This window comes from Rana temporaria, chromosome 13 (genome assembly GCF_905171775.1).
Source record: "Rana temporaria chromosome 13, aRanTem1.1, whole genome shotgun sequence".
In the NCBI taxonomy this organism is placed as follows: Eukaryota; Metazoa; Chordata; class Amphibia; order Anura; family Ranidae; genus Rana; species Rana temporaria.
In genome coordinates, this window is record NC_053501.1 from 56672546 (window position 1) to 56695399 (window position 22854).

A 22854-nucleotide genomic window follows, 5' to 3' on the forward strand; every position below is an offset into this window, starting at 1 on the left:
CAAATAAACGTGTGAAAAGTGTAGCATGCATTTGTATTCAGCGCCCCCCCCCCCCCCCCATTCTTCTTTGCAAAATAGCTCAGGCTCTGTCAGATTGGATAGAGAGCATCTGTGAACAGCAATTTTCAAGTCTTGTCACATGTTGCAGCTGCATATAATAAAAATACATTGTTTGCAGGAGTCAAAATCGCTCCCGTTGCAACATATTCTTAATTGGATTTAGGTCTGGACTTTGGACCATTCCAACACATGAATATGCTTTGATTTAAACCATTCCATTGTAGCTCTGGCTGTGTGTTTAGGGTCGTTGACCTGCTGGAAGGTGAACCTCCGCCCCAGTCTCAAGTCATCTGCAGACTCTAACAGGTTTATTTGGCTCCATCCATCTTCCCATCAACTCTGATCAGCTTCCCTCTCCCTGCAGAAGAAAAGCATCCGCACAACATGATGCTGCCACCACCATGTTTCATGGTGGGGATGGTATGTTCAAGGTAATGTGCAGTGTTAGTTTCCACCACACATAGCGGTTTGCTTTTAGGACAAAAAGTTCAATTTTGGTCTCGTCTGACCAAAGCACCTTCTCCCACATGTTTGCTGTGTCCCCCACATGGCTTCTTACAAACTGCAAACAGGACTTCTTATGGCTTTCTTTCACCAATGACTTTCTTCTTGCCACTCTTCCATAAAGGCCAGATTTGTGGAGTGCATGACTAATAGTTGTCCTGTGGACAGATTCTCCCACCTGAGCGGTGGATCTCTGCAGCTCCTCCAGAGTTACCATGGGCCTCTTGGCTGCTTCTCTGATTAATGCTCTAGTTTGCCCGGCCTGTCCATTTAGGTGGACGGCCATGTCTTGGTAGATTTGCAGTTGTGCCATACTCTTTTCATTTTCTGATGATGGATTGAACAGTGCTCCGTGAGATGTTCAAAGCTTGGGATGTTTTTGTATAAGCTAATCCTGCTTTAAACTTCTCCACAACTTTATCCCTGACCTCTCTGGTGTGTTCCTTGGCCTTCATGGTGCTGTTTGTTCACTAAGGTTCTCTAACAAACCTCTGAGGTTTTCACAGAACAGCTGTATTTATACTTAGATTAAATTACACACAGACTCCATTTACTAATTAGGTGACTTCTGAAGGCAATTGGTTCCACTAGATTTTAGTTAGAGGTATCCGAGTAAAGGGGGCTAAATACAAATGCACGCCACACTTTTCAGATATTTATCTATCAAAAAAAATGAAAAAAACATTTATTTTCCTTCCACTTCACAATTATGTGCCACTTTGTGTTGGTCTATCACATAAAATTCCAAATAAATACATTTACGTTTTTGGTTGTAACATGACAAAATGTGGAAAATTTCAAGCGGTAGGAATACTTTTTGAAGGTACTATAGGTACATTTTGCATATAAACCCAAAACAAACGCTGTACTACTTTTATCAATTTCTCTTGCATTTAAATAAAACAAACACAGGATGCCCGTATGAATGAGGCCTAAGAATTTAATTTCATGTCTATGGGTTTTTCCAACATAAAACATATACATTGTAAGCAAATTATGTTCAAATTAAAGAAAAAGATCAACAACTTCCTCAAATGCAGGAGAACAGAATATAAAAAATATTCAGCAATATCAACACCCCCAAACAAAAACAGAAGAATACTCACAGAGTTAGTACCTTGTATAGTAAATTCATCTTTACAAGGAGGCTCTTCGCTCCCCATTGTATCATTGAACCCCAAGGACATCAACTAGGCACCGTTACGGTGGAATCAGGAAAGAATTTTACATTGTTTGAAATTAGTTTTCCATCATGGACATCTGAAAGGAAAAGTAAACCATTGAGCTCTAGAATTTAATAGCATAATAAGACTTCTAAAAAACCTAAAATACAGTGGTATCGTATTCTTTTATGAATTGTGGCTTTTTCAAGGATTTCAAAAACATGCAGTTACTAATATCCTTATTAAAGGACCTGACCCACACATATGCTTACATATTTTTTTAATTTTTGGATCTAAACTCAAACAAAGGTAGTTTTGGTGGAGGTGGTGAGTTTGGGGGGGGGGGGGGGTTTTGTAGGGGACTAGGGGCAAGGTTTTTTTTAAACTAGGTGGTGAATTAAGACTGTGTAGCCCAATTAAGCTTAAGTTTTAATACATTTGTATATTAATAGATCTGTTCATGTACAAGGAATATTTAAATGCTAGTATTGTACATTTTCAAACTTCATATACCTACATTCGAGATATTGCATATAGATAAGGAAACCTATCCTGCAGCATACAGTTACTAAGAAATTATATCACAAATATCTAATGCTACCATATAAAGGGGCTAAATAGGGGGTTACCCCCTACATTTCTAATATAAATAACATTAAATATAACTTGTTTAATTAGATTACAAAATCAGTAAAAGAGCAGATACAAGTCAAATAAGTAATAACAGTCTTTTTTTTACTCACCAGAATCAGAGTAAATGGCCATCTGTAAACAGAGCAAACAGCAATATGAATATGTTTCTCCAGTTCAAATTGCATAATGCAAAGAGATATAAGCTTCACTTAAGTGACCTATGACTAAGTCATCGAAGGAACTCTAACCAATCAACTCTAACCAGTAAGCTTAGAAGCTTAAGGAAGGTATTGCCTTATCCAAAATGTATTCTAATCTGCATTGCCTGTGAGTAAAATTATCCTGTTATGACTGCTACATCGGATCAAGTTAACTATTAAGAATTTGGATGTATATTGCCCAGCTTGGGATAGCTATAATATGTTTTTGGAAGTTTATTGGATACTTTGGTCTAGCCATAGTATGCTGGAAATAAATAAAGAGGATCATCGTATCTCAAAGCATTTAGCTGGATCAAGTCATGTGCAAGATAAAGAATGCACATTCCCATGCTTCGTGTTCTTCATCGTGCTGAATTTTTATTTTTCACTATCATTGGTTTAAGGGGCTTTACAACAATTAAGAATAGGCTCCAGAAAGGACGAATCAATAATATGCAAGAGAGAAAAGAAAATTGTGCAGCTCTTTTCTGGAATGTATATTTTGGTAAAGATGAACTCCAGAAATGACCTGGATTGCATACATCCAGTTTGGTACAAAGCAAGTATGCAGATCTCATGCCTGATAGGTTGCTGGGGAAGCTAAAAAAAAAACACACAGGTTGCTTTCTCCAAATCATCGCCATTTTAGAACACCTTGTCTTTTTACAATGAGCACAAGGTGTTCTCTGATTGGATGAGGTGGAGAAGAGGGGCAGGGATGTCACAATCCCCAACTCCTCCAATAACCCCCCCCCCCCCCCTGTGGTCAATGTACAAAAAAGCAGTCACCTCTACAGAACCCTAGCAGAAACCAGAAGATCACAGCTTTCCCTGTAGCAGCGGTTACTATTACAGTGATTTTTAGCTTGTCCAGTGGCCCGTCAGGTATGAGATATGCATACTTTGGAAATCCATGCCATAGATGTCACAGTCATCAAGGGCACCTTAAAACAGTAAAGTCACATCAGCTTCCAGGGATAGTTAGTGCATCAACAACCGGAACTGGCACATCATATACAGTGGGGCGCAGTCATACAAGCATAAGCACTGCATCAGGGTGGCATTAGCTAGGACACTCAACTCAGATATTACTGTACTGGTACATAAAGATTAATTGAGTTTTATCTCGAGCAAGGATACAAATATCAACCTTTATCGCCTATTACCCATCTCTCTGTCATTCATTCAAATGTTGGTACCAGAGTTATTGCCTATCTATACACCGAGGAAACTTTTAACTCAGTGCAGTGGCCATACCTTTGGGCAAATTTGACTAAATTTGGCTTTGGCCTAAAGTTTATCACCTGACACAACTCCTCTATTCTGCTCCGAGAGCTAGGGTATTCGCTAATAATGCACTTTCAGCCCCCTTTGACCTACACAGAGGCACAAGGCAAGGGTGCCCTCTCTCCGTAGGACTCTTTGCCTTAGCAAGGAAATCTTGTGAAAATGTTATCTGTATCAACCCGACTATTTGGGGGTTGAGCGTGGGACCATTGGAAGACAAGTTATCCTTCAACACAGATTATATATTATTACAGCCCTCAAAATTTCCACTCACCTACTCCCATTAGGCGAGTGGAAATAAGCTGAGGGTGAATGTGGATCTACAACCGAAAGGGGGGTCACCGCCGGCAGGTGGAGTTGAATGGGAGCTGGTTCTCCTCCTAGCCTTCATCCCCTGTCATTCTCTTAGCAGGGCCTGGCATATAGCGGGAGTCGGCAAAGAACTAGATGAGGTGGGGGCAGAGGCTGGGAGGGGGGTTGAGCGGGAGCTGCCAAAGTTTACTTTTCCAACTAACAAGCTGGTGATTGGTAGCAATATGAATATGTTTCTCCAGTTCAAATTGCATAATGCAAAGAGATATAAGCTTCACTTAAGTGACCTATGACTAAGTCATCGAAGGAACTCTAACCAATCAACTCTAACCAGTAAGCTTAGAAGCTTAAGGAAGGTATTGCCTTATCCAAAATGTATTCTAATCTGCATTGCCTGTGAGTAAAATTATCCTGTTATGACTGCTACATCGGATCAAGTTAACTATTAAGAATTTGGATGTATATTGCCCAGCTTGGGATAGCTATAATATGTTTTTGGAAGTTTATTGGATACTTTGGTCTAGCCATAGTATGCTGGAAATAAATAAAGAGGATCATCGTATCTCAAAGCATTTAGCTGGATCAAGTCATGTGCAAGATAAAGAATGCACATTCCCATGCTTCGTGTTCTTCATCGTGCTGAATTTTTATTTTTCACTATCATTGGTTTAAGGGGCTTTACAACAATTAAGAATAGGCTCCAGAAAGGACGAATCAATAATATGCAAGAGAGAAAAGAAAATTGTGCAGCTCTTTTCTGGAATGTATATTTTGGTAAAGATGAACTCCAGAAATGACCTGGATTGCATACATCCAGTTTGGTACAAAGCAAGTATGCAGATCTCATGCCTGATAGGTTGCTGGGGAAGCTAAAAAAAAAAACACACAGGTTGCTTTCTCCAAATCATCGCCATTTTAGAACACCTTGTCTTTTTACAATGAGCACAAGGTGTTCTCTGATTGGATGAGGTGGAGAAGAGGGGCAGGGATGTCACAATCCCCAACTCCTCCAATAACCCCCCCCCCCCCTGTGGTCAATGTACAAAAAAGCAGTCACCTCTACAGAACCCTAGCAGAAACCAGAAGATCACAGCTTTCCCTGTAGCAGCGGTTACTATTACAGTGATTTTTAGCTTGTCCAGTGGCCCGTCAGGTATGAGATATGCATACTTTGGAAATCCATGCCATAGATGTCACAGTCATCAAGGGCACCTTAAAACAGTAAAGTCACATCAGCTTCCAGGGATAGTTAGTGCATCAACAACCGGAACTGGCACATCATATACAGTGGGGCGCAGTCATACAAGCATAAGCACTGCATCAGGGTGGCATTAGCTAGGACACTCAACTCAGATATTACTGTACTGGTACATAAAGATTAATTGAGTTTTATCTCGAGCAAGGATACAAATATCAACCTTTATCGCCTATTACCCATCTCTCTGTCATTCATTCAAATGTTGGTACCAGAGTTATTGCCTATCTATACACCGAGGAAACTTTTAACTCAGTGCAGTGGCCATACCTTTGGGCAAATTTGACTAAATTTGGCTTTGGCCCAAAGTTTATCACCTGACACAACTCCTCTATTCTGCTCCGAGAGCTAGGGTATTCGCTAATAATGCACTTTCAGCCCCCTTTGACCTACACAGAGGCACAAGGCAAGGGTGCCCTCTCTCCGTAGGACTCTTTGCCTTAGCAAGGAAATCTTGTGAAAATGTTATCTGTATCAACCCGACTATTTGGGGGTTGAGCGTGGGACCATTGGAAGACAAGTTATCCTTCAACACAGATTATATATTATTACAGCCCTCAAAATTTCCACTCACCTACTCCCATTAGGCGAGTGGAAATAAGCTGAGGGTGAATGTGGATCTACAACCGAAAGGGGGGTCACCGCCGGCAGGTGGAGTTGAATGGGAGCTGGTTCTCCTCCTAGCCTTCATCCCCTGTCATTCTCTTAGCAGGGCCTGGCATATAGCGGGAGTCGGCAAAGAACTAGATGAGGTGGGGGCAGAGGCTGGGAGGGGGGTTGAGCGGGAGCTGCCAAAGTTTACTTTTCCAACTAACAAGCTGGTGATTGGTTGCTTGCACCACCTAGCAACAAATCACCAGCGTGTTAATAGGAAAAGTTAAAGGAGTTGTAAAGGAAAAACATTTTTTGCCTAAAATTAATGTCTGCAAGGTAGACAGACAGAATAGTGTAATGATTCTGTTAAAAAACTAGTAAATACCTATTAAATTCCTTCATCTATATCACCTCCGGTAAAAAAGTTAGATGAAGGATGGATGGCCGCACTGAATAAGCACTGATCTTGAAACGTCGGCTGTTCCCCTGTTTCTGTTGCTGTGATTTGGTGATGTATTTGCTGTTCATTTAATAAAAGACAACCTGTATGGTTTTTGGAGTGCGGCCATCCATCCTTCATCTAACTTTTATGCTTGCCCAGTGCACTGCCAGCACCTTTGGAATCCTGTATTAGTGTGTGACCGTATGGTAGACCCACCTGGAGCGGTGACTTTCTTTCTTCTATATCACCTCCGGTGTTCTAGTTTCTGTTCTCTCATTCACTTCCTGGTTTGCGGCGCTCGTTCATGTAAGAAATTTTCCAGTATGAATTGCGGCACGCCCAGTAATTCACACCTTCTTGAAGTCTCTAACACGTATAGAGCGTCCTGCCGCACAGATGTAGTTCCCAGGAGGGGGCGAGCACGTTACTGACCACCGCAGTAAAGCCTCCCTTCCCTTCATTAAAATTGCCGAAACAGCTGACAAAGCGCCGCTCTAGCAGCGCTTTGCAGGCACTTTTAACTGTTTTTCGGCTGCTTTTTCGGTTTAAAAGCACCCCGCTAGCAGCCAAAAAGCACTGCAGAAACAACGGTAAAGCGCAGCTAAAAATAGCAGCGATGTAGTGATTCCCAATCCGGGCAACACCAAGGCCCAAGGGAAAAAAGGATGTTCTGGAACAGGCTCTCAAAGGGCCTGCTGATGATGGATGCCCACCTTGCAACCTGATTACCAGGTAATGTCTGTACAGATACACCTGGAGATGACCCAGAGTGTCCTTGCAGCCATTAAGATGTCTGCTACTGGTGATCCATGTCCACATATGAAACTGGCAGGCTGAGTGGGTCACTCCCTTGGATCCAGGTGGAGGTTGGATGTCCCCGACTGCAGGAAGCGTCCCGCTGCTAGCCACCAATGTAACGGAACGCCCCACACTCCGCTTGAGTGCTTCCGTCATATACTGCTTCCTATCAGTCTGAATATAGATATCAGATATTCCAGATGCCCTCAACACACAACGAGACAAGACTTGTTTGTGTGCTAAACATGGAGTGTTTAATATAACCAAGAATGCAACCTTATATACAGTTTAAAGAGGAGGTAACTAGAACATAAATTAACATGAGCTAATTAACTAATCATTTACCCAGACTAGGCGACTCAGATATGACCTTTCAGAGTAGACGTCCCGTCTCCGCTCACCTGCTATACAATACACATTATCATAAGTGTAAACACAGGACATCTTCACACAATAGCAGGGTCAATTAGCACAGAGAACAGACAGATGGCTGCAGGTGACGGCATTAGCATCTAACAGTATGTGTCCCAACATGATTAATGAGTCACTCTTACAATTAACCCGTTGAGTTCAGAATCAACAAACAGTAAATAGTTCTTTACAGATATCCTGGAATATATTGTGGATAATAATTACATAATAATCCCATCTCAGGTGGTCCAAGATATAATTTCTCAGTCATCCTATGCCCCTAGTGGACATAGGATGATTTTAGACATAAGATGGTTTGGGGATGTCCCGGGTGAGTCTGTCACAACTTCCCTCCCCACTTCAGGGATTTGTTTTGCTTAAGCTTGTAAAGCTGCAGCTCACCAAATGACTCTCTGTAAAAGCAGGTTGAAATGTAATACAGTTCCTGTTTGCTAAAATTGTACTTGTTTATCTGCTGTTTTTCCATTTATGTGTGAAGGAGCAGTAGAGAGGAGTCTGAAACTCATAAGAGCTCATAAACATTAAATGCACTTATTTGAGCATAGAAATTATAGTATTCACTGTTGAATGAAAGGTGAGTCTCTAGCGCCTTGTGAATTGGGTGAATAAATAAGGTGGGAAAAGAATAAAAATCTAGGTGAAATTGCAGCTCAATCTATAAAGTGTACAAGTGCACTATAACATGGAATGAAATAAAAAATTATAAGCGCAACCTCTAAATGAGTATTAAAATAAACCTAATAAATATGTGCAATCCAAAATTGTGGTAGGATTGTACAATTATTTTTAATTTGGTTTTATCTGTTTGGACATTTATATTGAACATTTTGGATTGTACCATCCTACCACGTTTTTGGATTGCACATATTTATTCTGCTTATTTTAATACTCATTTAGAGGTTGCGCTTATCATGTTTTATTTCATTCACTGTTGTATGTTTGAATCTTAGAGGTAATAATTGTTTCGCTAACCATAACATTCTTTGGGAAACAACATTTTGAGGTGTAAGCTCAAGTTGACTCTTTGGTTACTTTTGCATTCATCTCATTGAGTAAACTATTTCTGATTCAACCAATTTTGATGTATTTCCTTATTGTTGCTGGTATTTAAGGATTTTTTTTTTAACCCAGGGTGTCAGAGGTGACAGAGGACTCACAGGGTCAGGTCAACCAGAAGGGTACTGATTTATCTTGAAACCCTCAAGAGGGCAGCACTACAAGTTGGGGGCTCGTCTGGGATACCCCTCATGGGGAGCCCAAGCAAATCCTGTGACCAACCCAGAAAGAAGGACTCAGTTACTGTCACCAGTTGGGCACAAGAGCAAGGAAGTCAACTGGAACTGACCAGTGTGGTGAAGGTGCCTGGAATTGGATGGTTTCAAAGGGAGGTGAGACAGCTGATAAGATGGGCCGTTCCAGAGCAAGGATCCTATGTTGTGGACGTGAAGCCTGAATTTGAGGAAGATTACACCTATGCCCTGATAGTGTGGCTAGAGAGTGTTCCTGGACGGATTTCCAAAATAGACTGTGAGCTTAGTTAAAGGGTTAGAGGCTCAGGTGATACCTTTTGCTGACAGTGGGAAATCCAGGGGAAGAGAACTCCAGATGTGGCTCCATGAGTCCTGAGATAGAGGAAGAAGCAGTGGCGGTGCGTCCATAGGGACGAGGGAGCACTGCCCCCTCTGGCTCGCTCACAGCCAGTAAAATATAAAGATTCATACACTGTATGAATCTGTATATTTTCGCCGCTGCCGCCCACTATTCAGCTGGCTGGATGTTGAGCGCCGGTCAGCTAAATAGCGGCAGCTGACTGGCTGTGTGGAAGTGCCTATCAGGGCCAGCAGCCCCTGAGGCTGTAGTCGGCTTCCTGAAGCTCATCCTCAGGGCGTACCGGCCGTACGTCCGAGGATAAGACTGACAGGCGTCTCAGCCAATCAGGTAACCTGATTGGCTGAAGCATCATCGAGGGCGGGACGAGGGACATCGAGGGACGTAGAAGCCATAAAGGTAAGTGCCGGGGGGGGGGGTACTGGGCACAGTGGCTACAAGTGGGGGCATAGTGGCTACAAGAGGGGGCACAGTGGCAACAAGTGGGGGCACAGTGGCAACAAGTGGGGGCACAGTGGCTACAATTGGGGGCACAGTGGCAACAATTGGGGGCACAGTGGCAACAATTGGGGGCACAGTGGCAACAATTGGGGGCTGTGTTTGATGGCATAGTGGTGACAATTGATGGCACAGTAGCTGTGTTTTGATGGTATGGCACAGTGGCTGTGTTTTGATGGCATGGCACGGTGGCTGCGTTTTAATGGCATGGCACGGTGGCTGCGTTTTGATGGCACGTTGGCTGCTTTTTGATGGCATGGCACAGTGGCTGCGTTTTGATGGCACGGTGGCTGCGTTTTGATGGCATGGCACAGTGGCTGCGTTTTGATGGCATGGCACAGTGGCTGCGTTTTGATGGCACAGTGGTTGCGTTTTGATGGCACAGTGACTGCATTTGATGGCATGGCACAGTGGTGACAATTGATAGGTACAGTGAGGCTGCAATTGTTTTTATTATTTTTTTGTTTGCGCCCCCCCAAAAATTTTGAGCACCAGCCGCCACTGGGAAGAAGTATATGCTTCTGGGATGGAATGCCTCCTGCTTCTTTTTATATTGCTGGTTGAGACAGGAACCCTCCTAAATTTTTTGGAAAATATGTGTATGAAGCCACCTAGGAGGTAAAGGAAATATTTCAGAGATTTTTAACAATTTTGTCAATAATGACAAGGAAGAAAAACTCACATACATGCACAAATGGGAGTTGGAGTGCCACAAAACTGTTTACAAGATGGTATTAAACACCTATGAAACAACATATTGTTTTCCCTACAGTACCTCAAACTTGTTTTAGAGGATGTTTATCCCCAGGCTCTTTCTCACATATTTTCTGGGACTGTGAAAAAATATCACAAATATGGAAAAATGTAGGATACTTCACCTCTAGCATCTCAGGCATTCCACTCATGCAACTAAAAACAAGAATACATAATATAATGTTATGTCATACATTATATAATACCATGAGAATATACCGTATTTTCCGGCGTATAAGACGACTTTCTACACTAAAAAAAAAACTGCCATAAAGCATGGGTCGTCTTATACGCCGGGTCAGTCCCTCGGATGGCCGCTGGATGTGCTGTAATACATCGCGGGGGGCGCGGTCTCGCTGCAATTATATATGGCTGCTTAATCCCGGAGCTCCGCTCCTCCACGGAGCTACACAAAGCCATCCAGCTGCCCACCCGAGCTCCTCTCCACTAGAACAGGGGATATCGACCCCGTTCATTACCCAGATCATGACCCGCGGCAGCTCCCGATCATCAGGAGCATGCAGGCTACTTACTACATGCAGCCCCCACAGCTTCGGGACCAAAATGGCGCCGATCGCAACAGAGACATCCCGCTGCCGAGCTCACTGCCTGTGTCTGACCCACATGACGATCAGGTATCTGACATGGAGGAGACAGCAGCAACAACCTCATCTGGATTTCTCTCCCTCCCTAAGAGGTCTGCCATGTTACCTGCACACTCTCCCACAAAGCCTCCCCCTGTGAAGAGACAGCATGGCGCTGAGCCTTGTAGTCCCACAGCTGAAGTTGCTACTACCTAGCCTCTGGCAACGTTTACAACCACAAGAAGGAAGAAATATGATGCCTCGGAAGTCTTATATGGTAAGTACATGCAAAAACTCTTAAAATAACTGTAAACTTAGGGGGTCGTCTTATACGCCGGGTCGCCTTATACACCGGAAAATACGGTTCAATAAAAAAAATGGAACTCCTGGTTTAAACATTCTGGGGTATTATTTAGCTCCTTGAATAATTAACTTCTCAAATGACCTCTTATTTTCAACTAATCTGTATTGAGTTTTCCATTGGTGTTTTATATGTTTTTATGATCATATCAACAGCTGACTTTCTTTCAATCAATCGATATGTAGGATACCTTTTAACCACTTCAATACAGGGCACTTAAACCCCCTTCTTACCCAGACCAATTTTCAGCTTTCGGTGCTCTCACAATTTGAATGACAATTACTCAGTCATGCAACACTGTACCCAAATAAAATGCGTGTCCTTTAACACAAATAGAGCTTTCTTTTGGTGGTATTTAATCACTAGTGGGTTTTTTATTTTTTGTGCTATAAATAAAAAAAGACCGTAAATGTTGTGAAAAATTGCCTTTTTCTTTGTTTCTGTCATAAAATGTTGCACATTAGTAATTGTTCTTCATAAATTTTGGCCAACATTTATACTGCTACATATCTTTGGTAAAAATAACCCAAATTGGTGTATATTATTTGGTCTTTGTGAAAGTTATAGCGTCTACAAACTATGGTGCCAATCCCTGAAAATGTATCAATCTGATCACACTTGAAGTACTGACGGCCTATCTAATTTCTTGAGATACTAAGTCAGAAAAGTACAAATACCCCCCAAATTACCCCTTTTTAAAAAGTAGACATTCCAATGTATTAAGTAAGTAGCATGGCAAGTTTTTTTAAGTTGTAATTTTTTCCCACAATTCTTTACAAAATTAAGATTTTTTTATATATATATATATTTTTTTACAAAATTTACATATTAACTGGTTATTTCTCTCACAGAGCATATGCATACAACAAATTACACCCCAAAATACATTCTGCTACTCCTCCTGAGTATGAGGATACCACGTGTGGGACTTTTACACAGCCTGACCACATACAGAGGCCCAACATTGAAGTAGCACCATCAGGCGATCTAAGAGCATAAATTGCACATCTCATTTCTCAACCACCTATTACACTTTTGAAGGCCCTGGAGCACCAGGACAATGGAATTGCCCACAAAATGTCCCCGTTTTGGAAGGCAAACACCCCAATGTATAATCTATGAGGCATAATGAGTCTTTTGAGCGGTTATTTTTTTTTTCAGACGTTTTTGGAAAATGTGGAAAAAAAATGAAAACGCATTTTATTTAACCACTTAAGCCCCGGACCAATATGCAGCCTAAAGACCCAAGGTGTTTTTACAGTTCGGGACTGCGTCGCTTTAACAGACAATTGCGCGGTCGTGCGACGTGGCTCCCAAACAAAATTGGCGTCCTTTTTTCCCCACAAATAGAGCTTTCTTTTGGTGGTATTTGATCACATCTGCGGTTTTTAGTTTTTGCGCTATAAACAAAAATAGAGCGACAATTTTGAAAAAAAAGCAATATTTTTTACTTTTTGCTGTAATAAATATCCCCCAAAAACATATATAAAAACATTTTTTTTCCTCAGTTTAGGCCGATACGTATTCTTCTACCTATTTTTAGTAAAAAAAATCGCAATAAGCGTTTATCGATTGGTTTGCGCAAAATTTATAGTGTTTACAAAATAGGGGATAGTTTTATTGCATTTTTATTTTTTATTTATTTTTTACTACTAATGGCGGCGATCAGCAATTTTTTTCGTGACTGCGACATTATGGCGGACACTTCGGACAATTTTGACACATTTTTGGGACCATTGTCATTTTCACAGCAAAAAATGCATTTAAATTGCATTCTTTATTGTGAAAATGACAGTTGCAGTTTGGGAGTTAACCACAGGTGGCGCTGTAGGAGTTAGGGTGCACCTAGTATGTGTTTACAACTGTTTGGGGGTGTGGCTGTAGGAATGACGTCATCGATCGTGTCTTCCCTATAAAGGGAATGACGCGATCGATGCGCTGCCATAGTGAAGGACGGGGAAGCCGTGTTTACACACGGCTCTCCCCGTTCTTCAGCTCCGGGGAGCGATCGCGACGGATCGGCTATAAACAAATAGCCACGCCGTGGTCCCGGATCGCTCCCCGAGCGGACCCGACCCCCGCATGTAGCGGGGGGGGGGTCCCCGATCGGACCCCCCACCCGCTAATAGGCGAGGACGTACGTGTACGCCCATGTGCCTGTACGTGCCATATTGTGGACGTATATGTACATGCGGGGGTCGGGAACTGGTTAAACAAAGTTGTCTATGTATAAGATATTCCAACACATAGCAAATACATAGCAAAAATGACACACCAAAATACATTCTGCTACTCCTCCTGAGTATGGGGATACCACATGTGTGGGACTTTTACACAGCCTGGCCACATACAAAGGCCCAACATTGAAGTAGTACCATCAGGCGTTCTAGGAGCATACATTACATATATAATTTCCTGGCAACCTATCATTTTTTAAGTAATCAACAATGGGAAAATATATTGCGCTAAGGTAATTGATGAAGTATAGAAATTGATAAGTAAATAAATGAAATGAAATGAAATTAATAAATCAAACTGCAACACCTAAAAAAACATGTGATATACATGTAACAAGACAAGAAAAAACAAGAGGGGAATAGGTTGCGCTAGAAAAAAAACGACACAACCTGACCAATGTGTGTATAAAGTTCATGAATAAAAATAAAAAATATATATATTAAGTGTAAACAATGTATAAAAATATATAAATGTGAATACAAATTACAACATAATCCCTCTGAAAGATAAATGAAAATAGTAAAAAAATCAGCGCAATATACAGGTAAAACACAATCAGCAGCTATGCACTAGGATTCAATTTATAAATTCCTTAAGAGTCAATGTAAAATAGATAGTGCAGCGCTAGAGGAAAAGTCCAAATAAAGATCATCCAGGTGATTCTCTTATAAGTGACTGACAATATGAGGCATGCAGGTGATATAGCGTGGGTTAGCAGTAGACCTCCACCAATAGTAACAATGGCCGCTCACCTCACTGATAATAAAAAAATCGCTTTCCCATAAGGGTCAATCCCAGGCATGTAACAGCATAATCCAAGCAGGAAAGGAATACATCCATGCTGATATTACCTGAGATGTATTCCTTTCCTGCTTGGATTATGCTGTTACATGCCTGGGATTGACCCTTATGGGAAAGCGATTTTTTTATTATCAGTGAGGTGAGCGGCCATTGTTACTATTGGTGGAGGTCTCCTGCTAACCCACGCTATATCACCTGCATGCCTCATATTGTCAGTCACTTATAAGAGAATCACCTGGATGATCTTTATTTGGACTTTTCCTCTAGCGCTGCACTATCTATTTTACTCTGAAAGATAAAGCTAGTAACATATGTTTACACAATAAATTTGAGTAGACAGCAAATAAGTGAAAAAAAAATTGTCCAATTTCAAATATAATCCAAACAGTGAAAAGATGAAAGGAAAAAATTGTCCGCCACCGATTCAGATAAGTGTTGATTGAAAGGAGGAATTCCTAAGGGTCACACCAGGGAAAATGTAAGTGAATGCTCATACCAGAAAGAAAGGGTGGTGGACTTCCGCGCTAGGACTGGGTAGATGAGCTGCTGCCCCCTGGATGGTCTCTTGGGATAGAGGCCGATTGGAAGTGTGGTAAAAGTGGGTGTACAGGGTTGTGGCACTGCTTGTTTGTGTTATACCTAAGTTCTTCTATTTCCTCCAACCTTCCTGATGATAGGTGCGTGATAGGAGTGTTGGGTGCCTATATGTGGGTAGCTTATAAGGAGAAGCCTCCACGTAGATTAGGTCCCCTTTTAATGCGTGTTGGTGGTACACAAAGGAGATATATATCAAATGGGTAACGTCCTCCCGTGGGCTTAACTACTAGCCGACCAGCCACCGTCATTCTACAGCGGCAGGTCGGCTCTCCTGGGCGAGAGCCCGTCATACTACGTCGGCTCTTCGAGCGGCCACTAGGGGCGCATGCGCGCCCCCGCCTCCCGTGCATGTGCCCGGCGGGCTCGATCGCCGCCGGGCACCCGCGATTGCTCGTTACAGAGCGGGGAACGGGAGCTGTGTGTGTAAACACACAGCTCCCGGTCCTGTCAGGGGGGAAAATGCTGATCTTCTGTTCATACAATGTATGAACAGAGGATCAGCGTTTCCCCTAGTGATGCCCCCCCCACAGTTAGAACACACCCAGGCACATACTTAATGAATGAACTTAATATTGAATTTTTTTCAAAATTGTCGCTCTATTTTTGTTTATAGCGCAAAAAATAAAAACCGCAGAGGTGATCAAATACCACCAAAAGAAAGCTCTATTTGTGGGAAAAAAAGGGGAGTTCCAGCCATTTGTATGTTTATTAAAAGTCAGCAGCAACAAAAAGTGTAGCTGCTGGCTTTTAATAAACAGGCACTTACCTGCTCCAGCGACGCGCCGGCCGGGGCTACGCTCCTCTCCCCCCCCTCCCTGGCCGGCGTCTTCATTTTCAGTGTGGGCACCCGGCCGTGACAGCTTTCGGCTTCACGGCCAGGCACCCACGGCGCATGCGCGAGCGGCACTGCACATGCGCGAGCGGCGCCGTGTAATTGGCCAGGAGATCGCCTAGGACCTGTGACGTGTCCTAGGCGATCGCCTACAGCAGCCACTTCCTGAAGGCGATTAAGCTTAGTCGCCTACAGGAAGGAGGAAGTGGGACAGGAAGTCCCACTCGTGCTGAAGCCCCCACTCCCCCCCAAAAAAATTACATGCCAAATGTGGCATGTAAGGGGGAGAGGAGTGGGTTAAGAGGAAGTTCCAAATTTGGGTGGAACTCCTCTTTAATATATATATTTTTATTCAGTTGTTTATTCATGAACTTTATACGCACATTGGTCAGGTTGTGTCGTTTTTTTTTTTTAGCGCAACCTATTCCCCTCTTGTTTTTTCTTATCATTTTTGAAGGCCCTTCATATTTCTAACACATAGCATGTCCATACCAAGAATTACAATCCAAAATAAATTTTATTGCAGAAAGGGTAAAAAAAATAAGTATTACCTGTGCTTTTTAGTAGTGTCCACAGAAGAGAGCACTACGCCGCCGTAACTTAAAAAAAAAAATAGTATTACATTTTCAGTGGACAGCTTGTTTGAAATGATGCTTTACAGTAGGGTGACCAGACATCCCCGGTTTCAGGGGACAGTCCCCGGATTGAGGACACTGTCCCCGGTTTTGTCCCCGGATTGGATTTGAACAGGGGCTGGGGCAATTTCAAAAACAGTCAGTGCAGAATAAAAATCTGACTTACACCCTTCCGCTCCTACCAGCTTGGGGGGGGGCGGGGTGTATTTTTTTCCCAATATCTGTGCCCCCTTCTGATGATCATGTGCTGGTCGGAGCGGAGGGAATATTTCTTCAGTTTCAGGCGCATGCTCAATCAGCTCCGCTCGCATTGTTCTTCTGCCTTGGCTCAACTCCCGGCCAGCCGCCTGCTTGCTTATCTCCTTGCCTTCCCTGGCGGAGTGATCTTCCTCCGCTCCCCACCCAGTAGTAGCCGGGGGCCCGGAGAGTGAGACTTGAGAGGCTGTGAGGCAGGTGGCGATGGGCGGAGAGTCACTGATTGCCGCCATTACTAGTAAAAAAAAAAAAATGTCCCTGGATTTAATTAAAAAAATCTGGTCACCTAACTTTACAGTGTACCTATATAAAAAATACTGCACAGCACTTCTGCGACACACCCCTCACCGCACCTCCACCTGTCCTGTCCGCCCTCTTCCCGCCTTTTTCCCTTTAAGCTGCTCTCCGGATAAACCACGCCCCCCAGGAGCGCTGATTGGGTGACGAGCTGCCAGTACTTTCTGCCTGTGGAAGAGGGAGAAGAGGTGACGGTGAGCCGGAGAAGAGAACACAGCCCGGCGGGCTGACTGACGTCTACAGGCGAGTGCTGAGCAGTGCGGTGAGCGGGGGGAAGATGCGGGGGATGAGAGGAGCCTGAGAGCTGTGTGTGAGAGAGGGAGAGGGAGAGAGTGCCCCTCACTGAGGTCATCACTGGAGAGTGACAGGGGAAGGAAGGGGGACTACAGCCGCACAGAGCTCCGAGAGATTCACATAGAGGACACGGAGTTATCAGAGACCAACGGAGGAGGGAGAGCACCGCGTCCGGGCATGGTGAGAGTATATCCTCCCATGCCATCCGTATCCAGAGCCCCCCCCCCCCATCCCATCCATATCTCCCCCCCCCCATCCCATCCATATCCAGAGCTCCCCCCCCCCCATCCCATCCATATCCCCCCCCCCCCCCATCCATATCCAGAGCTCCCCCCCCCCATCCCATCCATATCTCCCCCCCACCCATCCATATCCAGAGCTCCCCCCATCCCATCCATATCCAGAGCTCCCCCCAATCCCATCCTGATCCAGACCCCCCCCCCATCCAGAGCCCCCCCCCCATCCCATCCATATCCAGACCCCCCCATCCCATCCATATCCAGACCCCCTCCCATCCATATCCAGAGCCCCCCCCATCCCATCCATATCCCCCCCCCCCCATCCCATCCATATCCAGAGTCGCTCCCCCCCATCCCATCCATATCCAGAGCCCCCCCCCCATCCCATCCATAGCCCCCCCCATCCCATCCATATGCAGAGTCGCTCCCCCCCCATCCATATGCAGAGTCGCTCCCCCCCCCCCCCATCCATATCTCCCCCCATCCATATCCAGACCCCCTCCCATCCATATCCAGAGCCCCCCCCCCATCCATATCTCCCCCCCCCCCATCCCATCCATATCCAGAGTCGCTCCCCCCATCCCATCCATAGCCCCCCCCCATCCCATCCATAGCCCCCCCCCATCCCATCCATAGCCCCCCCCATCCCATCCATATCCAGACCCCCCCCCCCCATCCCATCCATATGCAGAGTCGCTCCCCCCCATCCATATCCAGAGTCGCCCCCCCCCCCCATCCCATCCATATCCAAAGTCGCTCCCCCCCCCATCCCATCCATATCCAGAGCTCCCCCCCCATCCCATCCATATCCAGAGCTCCCCCCCCATCCCATCCATATCCAGAGCTCCCCCCCATCCCATCCATATCCAGAGCTCCCCCCCCATCCCATCCATATCCAGAGCTCCCCCCCCATCCCATCCATATCCAGAGCTCCCCCCCCCATCCATATCCAGAGTCCCCCCCCCCCATCCCATCCATATCCAGAGTCCCCCCCCCCCCCCATCCCATCCATATCCAGAGTCCCCCCCCCCATCCCATCCATATCCAGAGTCCCCCCCCCCCATCCCATCCATATCCAGAGTCCCCCCCCCCATCCCATCCATATCCAGAGTCCCCCCATCCCATCCATATCCAGAGTCCCCCCCCCCATCCCATCCATATCCAGAGTCCCCCCCCCCATCCCATCCATATCCAGAGTTCCCCCCCCCATCCCATCCATATCCAGAGTCCCCCCCCCCCCCCATCCCATCCATATCCAGAGTTCCCCCCCCCCCATCCCATCCATATCCAGAGTTCCCCCCCCCCCCCATCCCATCCATATCCAGAGTTCCCCCCCCCCCCATCCCATCCATATCCAGAGTTCCCCCCCCCCCCATCCCATCCATATCCAGAGTTCCCCCCCCCCCATCCCATCCATATCCAGAGTTCCCCCCCCCCCCATCCCATCTGTATCCAGATCTCCCCCCCCCCTTCCCATCTGTATCCAGAGCTCCCCCCATCCCATCCGTATCCAGAGCGCCCCCATCCCATCCGTATCCAGAACGCCCCCCCCCCCATCCCATTCATGTCCAGAGCTCCCCCCCATCCCATCCATATCCAGAGCCATCCCATCCATATCCAGAGCTCTCTCCCCCCCCCCCCATTCCATATCCAGTATACCCAGAGCACCTACGACCAGCATACCCAGTGCTCTGCCCCCCCCCCCCCCCATCCCTAGTATACCCAGAGCTCTCCCTTGCTTCCCCATACCCAGTATACCCAGAGCACCCATCCCCAGTACACCCGATGCCTATCCCCCCCCCCCCCCACTCATTGCCAGCATACCCAGAGCTCTCCCCCCAGTATACCCAGAGCTCTCCCCCCCATCCCCAGTATACCCAGAGCTCTCCCCTAATTCCATCCCCAGTATACCCAGAGCTCTCCCCCCATCCCCAGTATACCCAGAGCACCCATGACCAGCATACCCAGTGCTTCCCCCCCATCCCCAGTATACCCAGAGCTCTCCCTAGTACACCCAAAGCATACCCCCATACCCAGTATACCCAGGGCCTACCCCAGCATATCCAGTCATGATGAGAACATATCTCTCATTTGACGCAGGGCACTTTCCAATGACCAGTTTTGCGGTTTGTATCTACTCAAGTAAATTGATTGTGCAGCACTTTGATATTAATGGTGATCCAGTAATGATTTATATGGTATCCCTCCTGTAGCAGTAAATATTTAGAAGGATAGAACGGGTATCGAACACACCAGGGGCGTAGCGTCGGGGGTGCAAGGGGGGCCTAGGCCCCGGGCGCAACATTTGGGGGGGGGCGCGGGCGCGCAATCCCGCGCCAGTATGTGTCACCGGCGTTACATTATCCTAATTTTAAAGTTCTGTGACCCCGTGCTCTGGCCGCCATGTTTAGTCTCAGGCCGGCCCCTGGCGCCCTATGATTGGGTCAATCGTGGGAAGCGGGGCTGGCCTTCGCTGCAAGCTGTGTACGACTGTACGCTCGCTGTCTTCTCCGCCTCCTCAGGCTCTCCAAATTGGATCCCGGCGTGGAAATGTCCCCGTCGGGGCGGCTCCGGGCATGCAGTGTGATCGGGGCGCAGAAGCAGAGTAGGAAGAAAAAAAAGGTGAGAGACTTGTCTCCCTTGTGAGCTTTGCTGCTGGCCCGGGGGGAGTAGGTATTGTTCTGGGGAGAGGGACGGAGCAGCCAGAAAGTCAGGGTGTAACGTGTTATGCCTCCATAGTAAAATGCTGGGCCTTTTAGTCCACCAATGCCTCCTATAGTAAAATGCCCAGCATTTTACTATAGGAAGCATTGGTGGACTACAAGGCCCAGCATTTTACTATGGAGGCATTGCTGGACTACAAGGCCCAGCTTTGTAGACCTTGTAGTCCGCCAATGTTTCCTAAAGTAAAATGCTGGGCCTTGTAGTCCACCAATGCCTCCCAAAGTAAAATGCTGGGCCTTGTAGTCCACCAATGCCTCCTAAAGTAAAATGCTGGGCCCTGTAGTCCACCAATGCCTCCTAAAGTAAAATGCTGGGCCTTGTAGTCTACCAATGCCTCCTAAAGTAAAATGCTGGGCCCTGTAGTCCACCAATGCCTCCTAAAGTAAAATGCTGGGCCGTGTAGTCCACCAATGCCTCCTAAAGTAAAATGCTGGGCCTTGTAGTCCACCAATGCCTCCTAAAGTAAAATGCTGGGCCGTGTAGTCCACCAATGCCTCCTAAAGTAAAATGCACCAATGCTGTAGTGTCTGTGTGTATTGTGTAGCAGTCTGTGGGTAGTGTATTGTGTAGTGGTTAGTATAGGAATAAGGTAGTGTAGTGTAGTGGTAGATGTAGGAATCGGGTAGGTTAGTGTAAGGGTCAGTATAAGAATAAGATGGGTCAGTGTGTAGTGTAGTGGTCAGTATAGGAATCGGGTAGATTAGTGGTCAGTGTAGAGGTTGGTATAGGAATCGGGCAGGTCAGTACTATTGTAGGAAGGGAAGGGTATATCAGCTTAGTGTATGAGAGGTGTGCTTTGCTCCATTTGTAGGTTTCTTATCAATACATTGGTGTATAGAAGGATGTTATTTAGTTGATTGATCATGTCGGGATGAGAAGCCAGCGGTGTACCTTGTGCGGAGCACAGCAGCTGTTCTGCATAGGTTGATTGCTATGCAGCAGAATTGTCTGAGTTTTTCTGTAAGGATTTCTGATGGCTTATTGTGTTCAGGCGGCTCCAGGCTCCGTGTGCAGCTAATCTTACACATTATAACACGCTGTGCCTGTCTGACTTGTTGCGCATTGATCATGCGGCGGTGTTCTGCAGCTTTGAACTTGTAACATATGATTTTCTTCCAGCTGACTCCACATTTTATATTTGCATTATTGTAGTGTTAAGCCCCGTACATACAATAGGATTTTTCGATGGGAATTGTGTGACAGCCTGTTGGCGGAAAATCTGACCATTTGTACGCTCCATTGGACAATTGTAGAATTTTCCACAGACAAATGTTGAATGGCAGGCTTTAACATTTTCTGTGGTCAGTGGTCTGTTGGATTTTCTGATTGTGTGTACAAAAGTCCAAAGTACAAACACGCATGCTCGGAAGCAATGCTCACCAAACGCAACATTAGCACCAAAGGGTGGCGCTAAAGGGCTGAAAAACAACGTAATACGTAACTATGTTCGTGTGTGTTAGGCCGACAATTGTGTGCTGTTTGTATGCAGGACAAGTTCATGGCCAATGCCCTTTGGACAAAAGTCCTACGCTTTATCTGCGGAAAATCAATTTGTATGTAGGAGGCTTAAAGCAGTTGTATACCCGCAGATTTCTTTTTTTAAACCTGTAAGGCAAAGGGTATAATGAGCTAGTATGCACAGCATACTAGCTCATTATAAAAAAAACTTACCTTGGAACGAGGCGTCAGCAGGTGATCCTGGTCCACGCTGAGGGAGCTGACATTTTCCCTCGGTGTGTCTTTCGGGTATCGCGGCTCCAGCGCTGCGAGTAGCCTGAGCCGCAATGTCGTCGCTCGGGAGACTTCTTTCCAGGAGCGTCTGCCGGGCATTCAGAGCGCATGCGCCGCTGACGTCATCGCTTCAAGTCTTATATACTTGAGAACAGAGATCCTGCCATGAGTCTCCATAAACATGAGATGAACTTTGACTTGGGTGACCCTTTAAAGCGGGAGTTCACCCTAAAGAAAATGTTTAACATTAGATTGAGGCTCGTTTTGTGAAGGGGAATCAGCTAGTTTTTTTAAAATCGAAGCAGTACTTACCGTTTTTAGAGAGCGATCTTCTCCGGCGCTTCCGGGTATGGTCTTCGGGACTGGGCATTCCTATTTGATTGACAGTCTTCCGACGGTCGCATCCATCGCGTCACGAGTAGCCAAAAGAAGCCGAACGTCGGTGCAGCTCTATACGGCGCCTGCGCACCGACGTTCGGCTACTTTCGGAAAATCGTGACGCGATGGATGCGACCGTCGGAAGACTGTCAATCAAATAGGAACGCCCAGTCCCGCAGCCCATACACGGAAGGGGCGGAGAAGATCGCTCTCTAAAACGGTAAGTACTGCTTCGATTTTAAAAAAACTAGCTGATTCCCCTAGACAAAATGAGCATCAATCTAAGGTTAAAAATTGTCATTTCCGGGTGAACCTCCACTTTAAGTTCTTACCTAGGTGGGTTTGTTAT

General features: G+C 45.6%; 1 protein-coding gene across 2 annotated transcripts in view; it reads left to right on the forward strand.

The window, feature by feature from the left end:
* The first annotated feature begins 17286 nt into the window (after nucleotides 1-17286).
* Nucleotides 17287-22854, forward strand: part of FMN1 (formin 1) — a 354391-nt gene continuing 348823 nt past the window's right edge. Inside the window, exon 1 of one of the 2 annotated variants that reach the window (XM_040333461.1) lies at nucleotides 17287-17401. The gene's annotated coding sequence lies outside the window, so the exon portion shown is untranslated. The remainder of the gene's footprint in view (nucleotides 17402-22854) is intronic. The other variant, XM_040333460.1, reaches the window with a different exon arrangement.